The sequence below is a fragment of the Topomyia yanbarensis genome, chromosome 2 (genome assembly GCF_030247195.1).
Source record: "Topomyia yanbarensis strain Yona2022 chromosome 2, ASM3024719v1, whole genome shotgun sequence".
In the NCBI taxonomy this organism is placed as follows: domain Eukaryota; kingdom Metazoa; phylum Arthropoda; class Insecta; order Diptera; family Culicidae; genus Topomyia; species Topomyia yanbarensis.
The window spans coordinates 177,226,394-177,241,487 of NC_080671.1; the positions used below are offsets into that span (position 1 = coordinate 177,226,394).

The 15,094-nt window shown below is 40.2% G+C and overlaps 1 protein-coding gene across 2 annotated transcripts in view; it reads left to right on the forward strand.

Moving 5' to 3' along the window:
• The window catches only part of LOC131682226 (uncharacterized), a 500,520-nt gene that overhangs the window by 101,195 nt on the left and 384,231 nt on the right, over positions 1-15,094 (forward strand). The gene's annotated exons all lie outside the window — the stretch shown is intronic.

A 15,094-nucleotide genomic window follows, 5' to 3' on the forward strand; every position in this document is an offset into this window, starting at 1 on the left:
TTACAGCTTTTGCTCAGGAGTTGCCGAGAAAAAAATTTGCTCTTCCAATATTTAGATTTGACAAAGTCACAGAAGTTTTAGACATTAAAACTTCTGTGACTTTGTCAAGTCTAAATGTTATCAATTGACAGCTTTTTGTGCTAGTATACTGACATTATTTTACCCAAACTAAACCAAACTAAATCTACAGCTTGCTTCAATAGTATGTAATAAAACGGTATTGAAAAAAACTGTTATTTAGCCACACAGACAATAACAATGTACAACTCTGTTCTTGAATGAGATCTTTCCCGAAAAATTCTTCAGATACATATTACATTGATGAAAAATTTTGAGGCTTTGATTGAACCAAAAATTTGTTACTGGGTTCATCGAAAAGTGTTGGCGTGAGAAAAATAATATGACACAAATAATTGGTAAATTTGTTTTAACTTCGTTCGTCAAAATTTAGAAAACATTTGTAAAAACTGAAGTAAATCCAACAAAATTGATTTTTGCGTGCCAACACACGTGCCAGGAATATTTTTTGCATCATAGTATGCACAGTTGATGTCGGAATACACAGCGGGCCTGATAGGTCCCTCTTGCCTTTTAGCGCATGTAAAAATTTTATACGAATCCATGAAGCACACCATATGTGATATTTTCGTGTATCTTGCTTTTCCAATAAATCTTAGCGTCAGTTAATGGAATGTCCATACTCAAGCTCTTACTGCATGCATAACGCTTTGTAACTAAGAAAGCGATAGCCGCCGGGCCTGGAAGACCCGCGTGCCTTTTTGAGGGTTAAGGCAGGAGCTTCTGAACATTTCTTAGTTTCGTTACACCTAGCCCGGATAAAACATTTTTAATGTCTAAAAGCACAGAGAACAGACATATAAGTTGGAACTAACTTTCCCGAAAAACCTGTGTAAACATTTAAATGAAAATACGTTGAAAATCACCATCGCACACAGGTTCGCATGCGTGTCTCCATTGTATCCAAGTTTGCACACATGTCCCGTATAGCGATTGCTGGCCGATCGATGCGCCGATTAGGGGGAAGTTGCTACTTGCTGTTGTCATTTCAAAGCGACAGTTTTATTTCTTACACAAGTTGAAAACTTTACTTATATGTCAGTTCTCAGTGCTAAAAGTACAATAGCTTTACAGGCAGTAGCGTGCACTTCTGGTAGCCCTTGGTGTCGTTTCATTTTTGCGCCCAATGCAACCAACCAATTTTGCGAAGTATGAATTACACGATGCTACAGTGGTTTGGTACTTTCCAAGTGACCTGGTATAGTTTGTAGATCTCGCCAAATGCAACACAAAACATGGTTTGAAAAATGTTGTATACCAACAAAATCTTGATTTACGGCAAAAAACTATTTTTCGGGGCTTTCGACACTAAAAAAAATTCTACGTGGTCACTTTTCAACCGATTTTTGTTTTTTGTGTTTTGGAAAGAAGTAGAAATGACCTTTCCAACGGCATGCTTCGTCACGGTATTTACCGTACCCGCACCGCTAGTGCGGCGCGAAAGTTTTTCTCGCAGATGCTGTGCGCGGTATCGATAAAGTCTCACGGCTGCATTAAAAATTAGATGAAAACTGGAACTACCATTTGAAAAGGACGCAAACAGATTTATTTTCATGGCGACTGCTTAGCAATTATTAGAAAAATCTGTCTATCAGAACGATCGAGTTTTACTTTTAACCTTAGAATAGAGAAACATAAAAACATTGAATTGTCATAATTTCCATTGAATTGTTAATGAATTTGAGAAGAAATATTCCGAATATAATCTGCGTTCGACCTATCGCTACTTACATTTTGGTTATTCTAACTTAATAAACAGACTGCTATTATGAAAGAAAAGCTAGCTATGTCCAAAATAATTTAACACTGTTATTTTACGATATGTTTACGATATGTACACTAGGGTGGGACAAAAATTAGATTCCAGCTCCGAGCAACTTTTTAGGTACCATTTGGGTCCTAGAACAACTGTGCAAATTCTTAGCTCGATCGGTGAAACTATATTTTCGCGCCCACTGTTTGAAGTTTACATGGGATTTTGAATGGGAAAATTAACTTTTACAAAATAATTCCCCCAGGAGTCGCCCATTACTTCCTAAAAATAAATCGTTATGTGAATTTAAAAGGAAATTTAACAAAGAAACAAAGTCTCGAAAACCACAAAACGATCTGACGCTTGAGAAAAAAGTTATTAAGCAGAAACTGATTGATGCTCTGACGATTGATAAAATATTCATTTTTTCTAGCACCACTGCTGTTGGTTGTTCAGTTATACGCAATTTTGTTTCAATCCTCTCTTAATGTGTCTAAATCGTTAATCCACACTATTTGGCCACTTCGCAAGGTTTTGAGGGCTTCTTTTGTACATAATAAGAGAAAGTTAAATTTTTTTGTATATAATTAGACCGTCAGAAGCAGTGATGCTATGAAAAGTGAAATTTTCATCAATCTTCAAGACATCAATCGGTTTTTGCTTAAAAACTTTTTCCACAAGCATTAGATCGTTTTGCAGTCTTCTAGACTTTGTTTCCTGGACAAATTTCCTATAAAAATCAGACATCTATTTATTTTTAGGAGGTGAAGGGCGACTATTGGAAGAATTAGTTTGCAAAAGACAATTTCCCCATACGAAATCCCATGTAAACTTTAAACCGCGGGCGCAAAAATATAGTTTCACCGATCGAGCTGAAAATTTGTAGAGTTGTTCTGGGAGCTAAATTGGACTCAAAAAGTTACTCGGAGCCAAATTTTATTTTTTTCATATAACCATGTCCCACTCTAATGTACACTACTTATTATATACTTCCAAGTAAAATTGTACAAACGAGTCATTTCAAATAGGTAAAATGCATAACCCAAATAGAGACAAATATATTAAATCATTAAGGAACAATTAAATTTTATCTTAAATCCAATTTAAAAATGCATCTCTTTGATTCCACCTGGCAATCGTGGAATTATGAATCGTTTAAGTGTCATTTTTTCAACTGCAAAATTATGACAAATTTGAAGCAATTAGAGATGAACTAATAATGCTGAGATGTAAAAGCAACACAAAGAAAGTAATCTAATTGATAGTAAAGGAGATAAATGTCTGCAAAGTGTCCAAAATATGGAGGGGTCCAAATTAGGCCTACCGTTCGTTCTTCAACATTGTATTTCTATCTCTTTTAATTTCTGTGTAAATTCATTGTGAATTTATCTGCAGTCTGTTAAATAAGACTCTTTGTCAAAAAGCATGCTACATAACTTTTTTTTGCATACTTCCATTGAAAATCTGGGAAAATTTTCTACTAAATTAAGCCCTAATATTTTTAAGTATCTTTTTTTTATTTCGACTAGGTTAGTCACATTTTCTTTTTTACGTTTTAATGACATTCAATTAGCTAGAGATTACTGGGTAGGGAAAGTTATGAAACTTAGAGCCATAGTACTCAAGTGAGAGCAAGGATGTGAAGTAAACAGATCGGAAAACTAGAAGTGGCAGGGTCATTAGAACAGGCTTAATTTCGTACGGGCTTAATCTTTGCCTTCTCTTAATGAGGGTCGAGCTTAGGCAGAATAACTATGAATCACCCGAGTTCACTAACTTGTGTCCTGATAAAGGTAGACGTATCTATCGTTACCGTGACAGCCGGTTGTCGCGGTAAAGATAGATACGTCTACCTTTATCAGGACACATGTTAGTGAACTCGGGTGATTCGTAGTTATTCTGCCTAAGCTCGACCCTCATTAAGAGAAGGCAAAGATTAAGCCCGTCCGATATTAAGCCTGTTCTAATGACCCTGCCACTTCTAGTTTTCCGATCTGTTTACTTCACATGCTTGCTCTCACTTGAGTACTATGGCTCTAAGTTTCATAACTTTCCCTACCCAGTAATCTCTAGCTAATTGAATGTCGTTAAAACGTATAAATTTTTTTAAAGTATTTTGTGACTTTTTTGAAGTAAAGTTATTCAAAGTTAATATTTTTATAAGGTAAGCCAGAAGACGCGTTCAGAGAGCAAAATCTGAGGCAGTCAGAGAAGAGTATGAGGTAACATTCCGGGCGGCCAGGGCCACTTTTAAACGCGAGATAGTGCTAAGCAAGTCCACCTGCTACAAGGAGCTGTACAGAGAAGTAGACGCTAACCCCTGGGGCAATGCTTACCATGTTGTTATCGCCAGGAAAACCTGAAAATTATCGTGGAGCCCCTATTCTCGAAGCAAGACGCAGCCGCCTACACCGTATATTGATGCAGCTAGTGGAAATGCAGGTGACGATCGAGTTTCCAACGACGAGCTCCTTACAGTGGCGAAGAAAACTCCCGGACCGTATGGTATCCCCAACGTGGCACTGACGACTGCGATCCTGGCGTTTCCGGACATGTTCAGGATAGTTCTACAGAAAAGCCTGGACGATGGCTACTTCCCGGACAAATGGAAAATCCAGAAGGTGGTACTGCTGCCAAAACTAGCGAAGCCACCAGAAGATCCAGCATCGTATCGGCCTATATGCCTGCTGCATACTCTCGGTAAGATCCTGGGAAGGGTCGTCCTCAACAGGCTGACGACCTACACTGAAAGTGAGAACGGACTATCGCAGAAGCACTTCGGGTTCCGGAAAGGGATATCGACGGTGGACGCCATCCGCACAGATGACTGTGCGAAAGCGGAGAAAGCATTGAAGCAAAAGAGAAGGGGTCATCGCTACTGCGCCGTGGTAACGATAGCCGTGAAGAACGCGTTTAACAGTGCTAGCCTCCCAGGCTATCGCCGTATCGCTGCACAGAATACGGGTTTCGGATTATCTGTGTAATGATTGGAAAAGTTACTTCCAGAACCGAGTACTGGTCTATGAAACGAACATGGGTCAAAGGTCGATTAGGGTCACGGCGGGGGTACCTCAGGGCTCTATACTCGGCCCAATGCTCTGGAATAAAATGTACAATGGAGTTTTAATACTGGAATTGCTCAGGGGAGTGGAGATCGTCGGTTAGCAGATGATGTTGTCCTAACGATAACGGGCGAGACCCTCGAGAAGGTGGAGATGTTGATGGCAGAGACAATAGGCATAGTGGAACCCTGGATGGCTAACGTCAAGTTGCAGCTGGCACACCACAAGACCGAGGTAGTGCTGGCCAGCAATCGTAAAAAAATCCAGCTTGTCGAGATCAGCGTCGGGAGACAATCCCTCCCATCGACGCGTGCGCTGAAGCACCTGGGTGTGATGGTCGACGATTGGTTAAGTTACAACAGCCATATCGCCTATGTATGTAAGAAGGCTGTGAGGACAACTGACGCATTGGCAAGGATTATGCCGAATCACGGAGGAGCAAGAGGCAGCACGAGATATCTCCTGGCGGGTGTCTCATCCTCAATACTGAGGTATGGCGTACCGGCCTGGGCTGCTGCGCTGAACTCAAAGCGGAACCAGATGAAGTTGACGAGCACGTTTCGCCTAATGTCTGTACGTGTCGCGAGTACGCACATAACGATATCGTTGGAAGCGGTATGCGTAATTTCCGGGATGATTCCCATCTGCATCACTCTGGCTGATGTCGTGGGATGCTACCAGCAGAGAAATGCACGTAATGCAAGGAGACTGGTCCGAGCGGACTCGTAGGCTAAGTGGCATAGTGTGGAGAAAGGAAGGTGGACCCACTGACTTATCCCAAATGTGTCTGCTTAGGAAACATGGAGAGGTTAACTTCTATTTGACGCAGTTTTTGTCCGGGGATGGATGCTTCCGGAAATATCTACATCGGTTTGGACACGCTTCGCCACCCCTTTTCCCGAAGTGTGTCAACGTGCAAGAGACACCGGAGCACGCAGTCTTCGAATGACCTTGGTTCGAAAAAGTCCGAAGGGGTATGCTTGGTATAACAGTGGATAATATTGTCGAAAAGATGTGCCGCCGCGAGCATAAAAATCTCTAACCCTTGGTGCGGGGTTGGGAACCGATCCCAGGTGAGCTGCGTACAAGGCAATCCATTTACCAACTACGTCATGCCCGTCCCCCTATGCTATATTATATTCTTTTGTCAAAAATGCATTGCGCTTTTGGGAGAACAATATGAAAAACCTGTGTTAATCCACCTAGTAGTGCTATTGTGTCTTTCTCATTTGTCCAAACTACGATTCCATATGAAAGGGATGAATATCCCACAACCGAACCACCCCAGCCAATCTTGGTATTTATCTATTTACTTATTTATTTATTTATTTATTTATTTATGTGTTTATTTATTTATTTATAATAAATATCAATAGACACATTGTGGTCCAAATGGTACTAATATTCTCTGTTGGATGCAATCGTATCTCAGTAATCGTCGCCTAGCAGTCAAGATAGGTGATTGTATTTCCGAAGAGTTCATTACTTCATCTGGCATTCCGCAAGGCAGCCATCTCAGACCTTTGATTTTTCTTCTTTGTACATGTATACCTGTACACCTGCTCGACACAGACCCGCAAAATTTCCTCAATCAGTTGCGCTTTCAATCGACGATGGATAGGCACAAGTACCCCGCTGCCGGTAGCCTTGAGACTGTTGCGTGAGCTTCTATCAATACGGAAAACATCGTAGTTGGCACCAAATGCTTGCACCGACAGAGTGCCATCGCTAAGCCATGTCTATGTGAGGGCGATAATATCAAAGCATTAATGCGAACTTGCTACGAAATAATCGTCGATTCTTGTATTCGCCGGCATTTATATGTAGGTTTGAATGCCGCGGTTGACTGGAAGCGAGGAGCTGATCAGTGCTTACATTAACAAAATCAGGTTTGTACTTGCCGTTGGTATCGATTTGGAAGACCCCTCCACCACTCCTGCACACACAACCCTGACGACTGGCGAACGCTGGCTGCAATGGCTCGACTGTGGCAGGGGGATCAGGTGCTTACATAATGTTAGCTGCAGTGCGTCCCAGGGTGCGATGAGTCATACCAGCATAGCATAGAGTGCTTAGTCCTTCTGTCATCGTTGTAGAGCCGAATGTGCTATGAAGAGACGTGCTCGCGAATGACACAGCAACAGTCTCATACGCTTGGATACGCATAAACCGGACTTCCATATAGGGGAGAGAGGGTAACAATGAAACACATTTTTTCTACAATTTAATTTTGATGATAATACATGTTATTTGTGTAATCAAAAGTGATACATAGTGCCACTAGGTTGTTAACTAATACATATATTTTTTCCAGCTGGTAAAATTCACGGGAAATAACATTTTTTGGATAATAAACAGTTGGTGGTAAAATGTATCAGTGTGCCCCATGGGTAGGAACTATGAAACACGATGTCATCTATAGTGAAATATTCTACTTATAAATTTTATTCTTTTGTTTTGACGAAGAATGATCCTAACGCTTTGAATTAAAGTTATATTGAGGCGAAAATCGTTTGTTTACGAAAGAATCCACTATATCATCGCGTAACATCGAACCACCATATATGCATATTAACTGCAATCCTGAAATAAGAGACAATTTCTACAAAATTTGGCCAAATTTACTAATTCTGCACTATATGAGTAGTATTTAGTGTGGAAAATCGAAACCCATTGACATTTTGAGACAGACCACAAAAACAAACAAAAATCACTGTTCCCCATACGCCATCGTTTCACAGTTACCCAATGGGTCTATTCATGAAAATTGTGAAATCACACAGAACCATGAGTAGTTACCAAAAAACTTTGTTCGCGGCAAATGTTGAGCATAAAATTTGCTATAAATAGCAATAGACTAAACATTTATTCAATGAATGGTAATTCATAAAGACGGAATAATGTTTATCATTACAAATTTACTCTGGCTATCACAAAACAAACAAATATCCATTAAAAGAGATAGAGTTAGCAGATCTCTTCCAAAATATAGCAACACGTGTAAATAATTAGAAATTGTGAAATATGAGGGAATTAGACGATTGCGATCATGCATTGTGATTTTATTGCGAATGTTTCATAGTTCCTGCTGATCCACTGTTACCCTCTCTCCCCTACTCCAAGTTGATAGGCGGTTGAAAAGCGACGCGAGCAGTAATATCATGCGCCTGCAAAGGGTGTTCATTTTGAACGGAGGCAGCATCTGATTGTTCTGCTTCGGTTGAACATATATATTCTAAGTACACTGAAACCTCCATTTACGAACCAAGCCGGGGGTTCTTAAATTGAATTAGTTCGTTAAAAAAGTGTTCGTTATTTGGGATTTAGTTCTTAAAAAAAGTTTGCTTTACATTCTTATTAATAATCGTTGGTTGAGCAATATTCTCGATAACCCTGACAATATGGGTATTTTTGGAACGGGCTTGACAAGTTGATGCTGAAAATGGACAATTGGAACCGTTTTGAAATCCAAGATGGCGACTTCCGGTTGAGCAATATTCTCGATAACCCTAACAGTTGGGGTATTTTTTTGAACGGGGCTTGACAAGTAGATACTGAAAATGGACAATTGGAACCTTTTCAAAAGCCAAGATAGCGACTTCCGGTTGAGAAATATTCTCGATAATCCTAACAATATAGGTATTTTTGGAACGGGATCGACGAGTAGATGCTGAAAATGGACAATTGCAAACTTTTCCAAGTTCAATATGACGATTGCCGGTTGAGTATTATTCTTGATAACGAACAATATGGGTTCTATTTCCGTCATGCACTCGTCAACACTATCCCGAAAATACCCATATTGTTGGGGTTATAGAGAATTGGATTCCAAAATAGTTCCAGGCATCGATTTCCGTCATGCACTCGTCAACCCCATTCCGAAAATACCTATATTGTTGAGGTTATAGAGAATTTATCTAAACCGGAAGCCGCCATCTTGGATTCCAAAATGGCTCAAGACATCGATTTCCGTCATGCACTCGTCAACATTATTTCGAAAATACCCAACCTATATTAGTAACAATTAACTAAGAATACATAAGTATATAACTTCTTGCTGTAATGTACGAACTAAAACTTTCCAAAAAGAATTCGTTATTTCGAATTTAGTTCGCAAAAAAGTTACGTAAATCGAATATTACGTAAAAAAAGAGTTTGTAAATGGAGGTTTCAGTGTATTTACCTGATAACACAGAAGCGAATCGTCTATGTTCACAGAGTTTACTGGAAGGCAAAGAGTGATGTCGGCATCGGCTGCATCGTTTTTGCTGGGTGTCGACATCTGTAGTCCATCAACAAAAGAGTGCATGCACTCGGCTAATGCTGCGTTGGTACAGCTAAAGGTGTTACAGGTGTTGGGGTCAAGTTAACCGCTAGACGCTTCTGAAATTTTTGGACAGTATATTCCTCAAATTGACGAAACATTATTCCTTCCGGCCATGACGATGGACCAAGTGCGATCGTTTTCAACATAAGGTTCAAACCGACCTTGAAGGAGACGAAGGTGATGTTACTGACAATGCCTACTGAGTGAAGGTGATTGGGATGAGAGAAGAGTGGGCCTGAAGAGGGTGTATGAGATGGTTGTTTGAGGGCGGTATGTTGGCGGGTTTGAGGGGAGGTGGCTGATGGGGGAAGTGGCTTGATGGGGGAGTTGAGGGGGGAATGAGTTTAGGGAAGGATGTGGAATGTGTTTAGTCGAATCGTTACAGCATAAACCTAGCTACGTCTCTGTTAAAATACAGAAAACCTATACAAGTCAAAAAATATTTGGACTGGATTAGGTTGGCGATTTTTTGAGTGATTGCATAACCTTTCTATATGAGAAAAGCAAAAATGTGTCAAAGTCCAAAAAAGTCCATTTTCGTAAATTTTTTTCGAGATTGCTTCAAATTTCAACGTTTCATGCATTTTAAAGACATTTTGACATAAAAAATTCAAATTCGATTTTGAAATTTTCCTTTGCTAACCAACCCTCCTTTGAGCATTTTTCAGTTCCTGCTTATATGAAATCAAGAATCGTCGAGATGGCCAATGTAGTCAAAGAGACTTTGGTTAGTCATTATTACTCTAGACTGGCAAATCAAAGTAATTTTGCGTGCATTTCAATGAGTTTTGCATCATTTTGATATCGCGGTGGTATCAGTTTATATGGCGATTTGATGCGTGGCCGCACTCTGCAACCCGTAACTCCGGAACCGAAAGTCAGATCAACGAAAAATTGGTGGTCAATGTGGCCAACAAGATTTCGATGGACCATCAGTAGCCTAGAACTGCAAACGCAAGATTTTTGGCTCCTATTTTAGCAAAAAATTCTTTTTGCATTGATCGACTTGAATTGGCGTTTTCTCTACGACCACAATCCAGAATTTGTAACTCCGCAGCCGGAAATCAGCTCGAAATAAGTTAATAACGGTTTTTGGGGAAACAAGACCGTTAATTGGAGACTGAGTTTGGTCAAATCGGTCTAGTCATCACTGAGAAATCGATGTCACTGTTATTCTGAATTTGGATATTTCCGCCGAGGCTTCCAGAACTGTCAATGGTGGCCAAAGCCAGTTATGGTCACATGATTTAGTTGTTTCAGCAACTGTTTTGTTCATGCAAAAACAAAAATAAAAGTTTAGAAAAATCAACAATCGTTTAGCTGTACCAAATTTTATCCAATGAACTTCAATAGTTTGACTAATATATACGTTGCTATGCGATCGGGAGCGTTTCCCTGTCGGAAGTGATCTGCAAAAAGATCCACCGACTCGGTTGCTTACTGTAAGTATTTGTCTCGAAGATAGACATTTTCTGGAATATCCCCGGAACGACTTCCGCTATTTAGAAACCTTCCGATTGTCGACGGATTATTTCGCAGACTTATTGCTTTTGGTTAAGATACTCTCCAAATGCTTTGTTCCGGGCTGTTTGCGCTTCAGTTTGTTGAAGAATAGTTTTGTTGTCGTCGGTCCTGTGATGTAACTATCGCTCTCATTGTTTCCGAAGTACGTTGCGTAGGTTTGGCATTCCACTACGGATACCTATAATCTACATTTCTACTGAAACGTTTTTAGGAACATTACCATGGTCTCATGGAATGCCGCAACTGCCTGATCTAAATAATCTCCATCGAGCATATTACGCCAGTTGACTGCGTTAATGGCCTTTGAGACTTGTATAGAGTACAATCAAAGTTGAGGTCATCATTATTACTGCTATCTTGAGTGTAGATGTCGGAGACTCAATCAGTTCGAACACGTTTGTGTCATTGACGAAGGCTAGATCGACTGTTCGACTATTCACGTTGCTAAGAGAGCAGATTTGATATAAACCATAAACGACCAGCGTTGCTATGATGACCGTCTTTTGATCAAAGCATCGTAATAAAAACACCATCTCCGTGACCCAGATCACTGGTAGAAAAGTTGCGATCGAATCTTTGAATTGCGTAGTTCATTGTAAGCTCCGAGTTTAATATAGCCAAGTTGCGGTGAGAAAAATAATTTCGTAGTCACAGGAGGTGAGAGCAAGCCAGAAGGTCAAAGTTTTTGTGTTCATTCCACGGACGTTCTGGTAGTAGACAGACAGGAAATCATGCATTGTACTCGGTAACGTGCTGCAAACCAAAAGATTTTCAGGGAGCGGGTGATCACTTAGAGCAAAGTACTTGCCTGAGAAGCGAGTTTGGAAGACAACAACACGGCCTCCGAACACGAGACCGGGACGAGTACGATGGTCACTGGCTGGTAGCGCGACAGCGTCGGAGTGCTCAGGGGCTTCCGAGGTACTGTATAACGGGCGTCCCGGTGATGGCAGTGATATATGGTTTCAGCGCCTCCCTAAACTTGGCGCCCTTGGCGTTGGCCAATCCGGCCTACTGCATGTTACGGACCTTTACAAATGTACCTTAAAGTATTAAGTATATCATTATTTTGAACTGCTCAGTGCGTCAGACATCCATACATTCATGAACAAATTTTAACAATTCGATTGATCACCTTTCTAGTCCATATCTCTTGAACTGTCAGTTGATTTGACGAGAGAAGTTTCTGTTTTAAATATAGCAAACTAAGTATTCCTCACATAACGCAATTTATTCTTCAGAAGAACGAATGCTCATAATCACACAGAAAACTACCAGAAAAAATTGCTATCATGAGACTGCAGCACAAACCACTTTTAAATACCTACCTGTATATCTATAAGCAAAATCGCTGAAATGTGCGGAAACTCTGACCTTGATGCAGATATTATTTTCCCTCCGCAGCGTGGGATACAACACACCCGGTACGAAGAAGATTGCGGCCAACCGCACCGTCATTATTCACTATTCAGTTTTGTAAACAAATCTTTCATCTTCGTATAGAATAGAGACTTTGCTTTTTCTTGGAATGCGCAATATCGAATAGAAGAGCTTCTTATCTATACCTACCGACGCTCGAGTCAGACCCAGACGCGTACCCAACCCACCCACAGTCGTGTTTAGTCGGGTACTCGTTTCACCACCCACCTTTTATCCGGGTCCCGGGAAGCCTAGGGATACGGATATAGTAGTGCCGGCTGTTTCGCTTTCCATCACAGCAGCCTTTGTGTTCTTTGTCTAGCGTAAGAAACACTTACAGAAGGTAAACATGGCAAAGATGAAGATCAATTAACTTTTTGCCGGCTCCTTGCCGGGGGGAAAATTTTCCGACTCGCCGACTGCGTCATCTCGTGTGGAACCTTAGTTGGTTCATTTTTGTTTTCTGAAGTTGACAATATTTTCCCCACTTTTTTGCAATTTCGTAGTGAAAGTTAAGCTTTTTATCGCTTTACAGTCGGAGCACAAAGAAGGTGAAAAAAGCTTTTAATGGGATGACGGCATATGAGTGAGCTAAATCAAGGAGTCATTGGACCTCTATTTGAATCGAAAGCCTTGTAACGAAATAAATTTCTGGTGATAGTTATTAACATATCAACTCTCTAGCTTATTGGTTTAATCAATTGACACTGGTCGACATCATTTAGAAAAATTGACACAAATTTACGAAAGACTTGTGGTATTGATATCAGTTGAAGTGCAACCGGTTTCTTAGTTCGCAAATGCCACTGATTATTTTCTTCATCATAGTCGCGATTCAATAATGCCGGCATCTCTTACAATATTATTAAGATGCCGTTTCGCATCCTACATGGCAATGGAGACAACGCATTATTGCACAAAACCGTCAAATTGCATTTCCATCATGTTGCACAAATAGTCGACGAATAAAAAATTGAAATCAAATTAGCACAAATCCTCTCGGGAGCAATGTATAGAAATAATGAACAAAATATTTATCGTCCTCTTCTGTGCCGGAACTTACACTATCAGGCAGACAGCACAGGTCTCATGTGCTTTCCACGGTACAAATTGCAGTCTTGCTGTTCTTCCCTCTGATAGCAGGCAGACACAACTACTAGTAAACGCGCAGAGTAAGCTTCCACGAATCTCCCACCCATGGTACGTAGTGCAGAGATATATCAGCTGTTGGGCGTAGGGTTAGGTGTGCAGTAAAAACACCAACATCAGGGCGAACAGGACGAGCAGCAGCGTGCTGAAAATGAAGACCTCCACAGTTCATCTCCTGAGAGCAATAAATTTAATAAATGTTGCTTGTTTATTCTCATAGAATACAGCTTACTGAACAGGGGGTGGTGCGGTTATCTACTACCTAGTGTCAAAGTAACGGGTTTGAACCTTCAGGATGTTTGGGTGGTTCCAAGATCAATAAAATTGAAATGATTATACTTAATGATGCTACTGACAGCTAAAATGAATGCCCTCGTTTCTTCTTATTCTTGTTTTATAGCCAAAATCAAAGCTTTGCATTATAACTCAAGATAAATCTATGTACTCATAACAGTGGCGGATCCAGGGGAGGGTCTTGAGGGTCCGGACCCCCTCCGAATTTTTTTAACTTGTTGAGAAATGTTTTAATAGTTTCCATTTTAATTCGTTCCAAGCTCAAAATCATTCCAGACCAGATACGACTACCAAAACTGATTTTTATTAACCAAGGCCATTACTTAAAACGAATTGTACAATGAAAATTTCAAAATCGAAATTTCGGACCCCCCCCGAAATTTTTTTCTGGATCCGCTCCTGACTCATAACCTGAAAAGAGTGTTACGATCAAAAATTGGTCAAACAAAGTTGTGTGTAAATTGATCTAACTTTTTATCAAATCATGTTTTTTGCTAGATCAATTCAAAATTAAGCAAAAAAACCTGCTTTAATCTACCTAGTGGTGCAACTGTGCCTTTCTCATTTGTCGAAACTACGATTCCATGGCTCATTATTTTCAATACAGTCGTGGAAATGTATATTACATATTCAGTACGATTTGCTACACCGGCGTTAAGTTAGGCAGTAAAATCCCCAGGCAGAAAAAAAAATTTGTGCCTGAAACTTAGCGACTGTGGCGCCACCTGTCGTTTAATAGCGGAAATGAAAGCGTCAAGTTAAGCACCAAAATCCTGTTATTTGTAATTTTAGCAAATAAAGATGAAAAAATAATTATTCTTGTATTGTGAGTTTACTTGACAGCTGGATTTTAGCGGCTACTTCTACAGGGCCTGAAAGTAAGGGTTCGAGTACAACGATGTAAACATGTTTGAAATATTTGCAAAATATAATTTAAGTATGATTTATTTACTAGAAAATAATGCTTTTATTCATCATGCTTCTTCTGATTGCGCCTACTGTGACCCCCCCGTGTCCGAGCGGTAGAAGTAAAATCATAACAATCATCAAGCAATCGCTGTCTCTTTCATTTGCTATTTCATTCATTTCATATAGTCTAATTCATGTGTGTTTGTATTAGTGAGACAGTTGAGGTTAAGTTCTGTTGGACCTTGGTGGGTTGATGTTAAATTTCTGTAGGCTAACATTATTATTCGCATTATACTTGTGTGCGATTCATCGCCCTTGAACGACTCGATTAATTTTTGACAATCCGGTTGACAATGAAGTGACAGCGACTCGACCGAACGAATCTTTTATCCGACCGTGTTCCGTTAGAGAGTAAACGCACAATAGTATGTGCTATCCTGTCCTTATATTAAGAGTCAACGTGACATAACGTAAGGACTCAGTCTGACTGGGGAATTAGGGATCAAAGTGTCATTTCGATCGTGAATCGACAAATGGGCGTTATTAGCAAGAGTAAACAAACGGAGATTTGATTAATAT